The following is a 5,474-nucleotide window of genomic DNA, read 5'->3' on the forward strand; positions in this document are numbered from 1 at the left end:
GTGGCCTGCACCACCTTTTATCTCTCAAGAGATAAAAGGAAAGGGAAGCAAGTGGAGAATTGGGGGACCTCATACCATCAAGAAAGTAGTGCCAGGAGCAGAGCGTGCCCTCTGGACCAGGGTCCCTGCGCCGAGAAGCTCCTAGTCTGGGGGAACACTGATTAGAAGACCGAGAGAGAGAAAGCCTTCCCCTGGAGCTGCCACCCTGAGTTTGGACTTTCAGCCTACTTTACTGTAAGGGAATAAACTTCTCTTTGTTGAAAACATCAGCTTGTGGTATTTCTGTTGGAGCAGCACTAGGTGACTAAGACAGATGGCAAAAGATTTAACTTGTTCCTTTTCATCAGTGATTGTTGACCTAATTGTTCACAAAAGTTCACAAGAGTAGGAAAAATGTTACTTATCCTGCTGTATATCAGCTTAGTTGTCATTGTCACTTCTTCTTTCTACATTAATTAAAAATGCACTGTAACCAGTAGGTAATCCTTTGAGATACCATCTTATTTAAATTAAGCATATTTATAGTGATGATAACAAAATTCTGGGAAGCATTCTCCCTTCAATGTCTTATTTCCTCTGTTTTGACTCCTCCTAGCTTGGATATGTGCTTCTTGGTCGATTTTACACCAGACTGAAGGTCACATATTTTAAATGTTCTATTCAGAAGAGACCTCTGCTTCATCATTCAGGAAGAGAAATAAAAGTTCTCAGGAGACCCACATTCAGAACGTATTAATGAACCTATTTGTTGAGAACTCTGGAACTGAACTTTAATTAGGTGATTGAGGAAGACAGTCCACAGAGACTCTGAGGAAGCTAATACCAGAGCCTCAATATAGGACAAAAGCCTATGGGAACTGCTGTAATAATAATGATTAACAGGAAATATAACAATATAACAATAACAAGTGTTTTGAGCATTTTATTATGTGCTGGGCATAATGCTAAACAATATGTCTGAATTATTTGCTTAACATCCTGGGGCTGCATAAATGGTTAAGCTAACCAAAAGGTTGGCACCAGAGGCACTGTGAAAGAAATATCTGATGATCCACTTCCCATAACTTAGTCACTGAAAACTTTATAGAGCACAGTTCTACTCTGACACACATGTGGTCTCTATAAGTTGGAATCAACTCTATGGCAACTTTTTTTTTTTTTTCCCAAGGTTTGCTTAATGTTCGTAATACTATATGCCTCCTTACAGTGAGTTTGAGGGCATTTGGGGCTGATCAAGAAAAGAGATATGACCATGAGATAAGCATCGCATAATAAGCTATTTATTGGGGCCTCCTCATTGACAGCACGCAGAGGGTGGCCCTCCACAAAGGATGTCTTGCAGCTGCAAGTGGTGCAGGGGTCCACCAGAACGGGAAGAGGGCAGGAAAAACGCTGGAGGAAGAGGAGAAAGTGAGGGATGAGGAGATTACCTGTCCTTAGGTGATGTCCTCTGGCAGCGAGGTGGGGAGTCTCTGGGTCAGAGAGTTCTGAAAGATAGCAGCATCCTAGGGTCCTTATAACTTCAGGATTTTATCTTATCTAGGGCTAGCAGAAGAGCCCTGGCGGAGTAGTGGTTAAGAGCTCGGCTGCTAACCAAAACGTCGGCTGTTCAAATCAGCAGCTGCTCCTTGGAAACCCTATGGGGCAGTTCTACTCTGCACTATAAGGCCGCTGTAGTTGGAACCCGCTGGACAGCACCTAGCAACAACAACAACAGGGCTAGCAGATTTGGGGTGCAGTTTCCTGGGGTATGTAAAGCAGACAGGATCTAAGTGGCTAAACGTTTGCTTATTTGAGCTATTTTTATAACAATCGGATATGTACAAATTAGAGTTCGGTGCTAATGGGCTTTTTGGCTTAACAGGCTTCAGCTTGCTATGAAGAAGAAAACGAGTCAGGGCCAATGCACAGAGGTCATTTTTGACTCATTTATATAACACTCCTCAAGAGCAAGATGGTTGCAGTTTGGGCATTTGTCTTCTGTTGCTGTGGTGCTCTCCCATTGGTCAAGTAACACAAGAGATGGAGGAGGGCTTAGCACTTTCCCCAGCAGCCCATTTTCTTATCCATCAGTCTTTTGTACCCTGATATCTCTTCTCTGATGGAAGGCTGTGGCCCCTGTTTCCTTCCTCTTTAAGGTCCCAAAACTTCTCCTCCACTTTCTCACTGACATGCCCATTCAAGGCTTTTCAAATGCACACACTCTTAGTCCCTAAATTTTTACATGGGAATGACAATTGTCATGTAACCTTCAAGAGCTATAAAATCTGATTCTCCCTGACAAAATGATTTTCAGATTGGGTGGAGCACAGGAACATGGTCTTGGAGGGATCAGCGATTGCCTTTGGCCAAGAGCGTATACACGGGGTTTAATTTTCAGCTTCTGTTTGGTGAGAAGAATATTTCTGCTTGGGTTGATCCTAGGCAATCAGTTCATGATTAAGAAGGTTTATTTTTAGTCACCTGTGAACAATCTGTCCACTTTCCCCCAATTTGACTTCAGATAGAGAGATCCAATGGATGGGTGTAAAAAATACAGATTTTTGAGAATGCTGATGCTATATAGCATTACAGAATATAGAAGTCTTTAGGAAGGACAAACATGGTTCTGAAAGGTTATTGGAGGACAAAATCATGTTGTAGAGAAACAACTTTCACCACAGCCTTATGCAAGAAAGTGATTTTTATTGTGACATATCAGAAAACAAAATGGGAAATTGACTGTAAGCACTCAGGATATAAACAGACCAAAATCCAAAGAAGTACAATCTGTGAGTGCTTTTTATACAATTTTGACAGGTGCTGATTCATTATGAGTAAATTACTTACAGACCATGACTGGTTAAAGTATAGACAAAGAACTAAGATCATGATTGGCTGAATTTTTCTTTTTTTTTTTTTTTTTAACAATATGGTCTTTTGGCTCTAGGGTTCCAAGTCTGTCTCACGATGGTTGTTGTTTATTTATTATGTGGGCTAAGTATGATATTAGGTAGATCTTTAACTTGCTTCATGGGGTAAATTTTTATTTAGTTTTGGTACACACATCTATGGTCCGTTGAACCAATTAGAGCACTCTGTTCCACTTTGATGTAGTTTTCTGTTGTTTCAAGCTTTCAGATTATGACAAATACATTGGCCTTTTGCAGTTATGGCCTGCTGTGGTTAGGTTAACCCTTTAGCAATCCCTCCTTTTTATCAGTGATTGCTGTAAATACATTGATGATCACAAGATGATGTCTAGACTTTGCTGGCCTCCTAGATGGTGACCATGACAGGCACTTCAAATTCACAGTGCGCTTTTCACTGGATACCATCTGGTTCTTTGCCGGGGTCATTAGGTGAGGGTTGCAGCTCCCTTAATTGTATTGCAGAAGTGGGCAGAATCAATGTACATTATTTGTTTCAGAGTTGGACATGCTCTAGGGTGCTGGCATTTATTAATTCCAGCAACCACACATTTGAATAAAATATAGATTAAGCCAATTAATATTATTATCATTAAAATGCCTTGTAGGAGAGAGTGAGCCCAAGATCGTATCTCTTGGGGTATCCATCCAAATAAATCTGGGGTTTGTAAAGGAGGAATAGAGTGCAAACCCTGGTGACATAGTTGTTAAGAGCTATGGCTGCTAACTTAAAGATTGGCAGTTCAAATCCACCAGGCACTCCTTGGAAACCCTATGGGGCAGTTCTACTCAGTCTTAGAGGGTCGCTGTGAGTCAGAATTCACTCGATGGCAACAGGTTTCTTTTTTTTTGGGGGGGGGTAAACAACGTGCTAAGTTTATACATGTCTTGCTCCACAATTCCAGAGATATTTATCCAAGAGCAACAGAATGTATTGGCCACCACACATACCTCTCCTTGTTGTGCCAATAAGAAGTCTAACGAAAGCTGATTGCTCAGAATCACCTTTTCCGGAGAGGTTAATGATTTTTGCTGAGCTGACATTCCATCAGCAACATTATCAGTTATTCGTGCTATTGTGGCAGGCAGGTTTTGTAAAGATTTTTCTAATTCTACTATACCATATGAGGAAATTTATGCTCTTAAAAATGACCCACCCCACCCTGGCTTTTCTGCTATGGAAGTTTCATATGCTTCTCTTTTGGTTATTGAAATTAGTTTGATATCACTCATCCAATGTTGACTAGCGTTTTTGGAATACATGTCAAAGAGGACACTCATTAATCCTAAGGTACATTGCCCTTGCATTCTCCACCTCTGTACACACAGAATAGCCCATGCATAAGGACTGTCCTTAAGAAAGAGGTAGGTTAAACCACTGTAATCAGATCCCCCGCATAGGAACACACAATCATAAGGGGCACAAATGATAGTACTGGTAAAAATATTAATCCTTGTTTAAAAGAAATATTGTGGAATAATAACTTGTTGATAAATAAGGCATCCAGTTTGCCCAAAGATGCCAAAGAAATTCATGTCCAGAATGAAAGTTTATTCCAGTAAAGACAATTACTGCCCCCAGTATAATAGAAAAGGTCCTGTGCAATCAACAGACTAGCAGGTTGCTGATTCAGAATGGAACTAGCAGATGCCATGTCATAGACTCAGCTTTTGTTTCTGCTGTTAGCAGATTGAGCACATCAATTACAGTGGCCAGATCAGTCTTGGTGATGGGAGCCCCATTCATATCCTGAAGTTCTGCCATAATGGTTACTTTGATTTTGAGTACATTGAAATCACAGAGTGATGGGGAAAGAGATTATGTTTCATCCACAGAACAGGTCAACTTGGCTACCAAGTTTTTGATAGTTGTATATGTGTGTTTGTTTTTTCCAAAGAAGACTTCTGGTAAGCATTCTTATTTATATGGTATACAAGTATCTTCAGGTTTCCCTTTTTTCTCTGTCATCCTATTCAGTATTTCTGTCAGTAATAACTACCCTCAATTTGAAATACTGAGTCATGATTTTTGTTCACCCCAAAACTTTTGTTTTTAGTTCTTTTATATGATTTTTCCTCAAATAAGTTGGTGTCAAGTGCTTTATCTTCAATCTCCCTAATTCTGACTTCCATTGCCTCAATTCTGCTCCTATGACTTTCTACTGAGTTGTCTAATTCTGAAATTTTATTGTTAATCTTCTGAATTTCTGTTTGCTGTCTCTCTGTGGATTCTTGCAGCCTGTTGAATTTGTCATTATGCTCTTCTATAATCTTCTTAAGTTCCTCTATTGCTTTTTCTGTGTGTTCCTTGGCTTGTTCTGCATTTTACCTCAACTTCCTGATCTCTTGAAGAGTTCTGTATATTAATATTTTGTATTCTACCTCTGGTAATTCCAAGGAGTTCTCTTCCTCTGGAAGACTTATTTTTATTATTATTATTATTTTTATTGTTGTAGTTTAAATGAAGTTTACATTTCAAGTTAGTCTCCCATACAAAATTTTATACATATATTGTTATGTGACCCTAATTGCTCACCCCATTCTGCGACAGCACACTCCTCCTTT

Source organism: Trichechus manatus, unplaced genomic scaffold, assembly GCF_000243295.1.
Source record: "Trichechus manatus latirostris isolate Lorelei unplaced genomic scaffold, TriManLat1.0 scaffold00027, whole genome shotgun sequence".
NCBI lineage: Eukaryota > Metazoa > Chordata > Mammalia > Sirenia > Trichechidae > Trichechus > Trichechus manatus.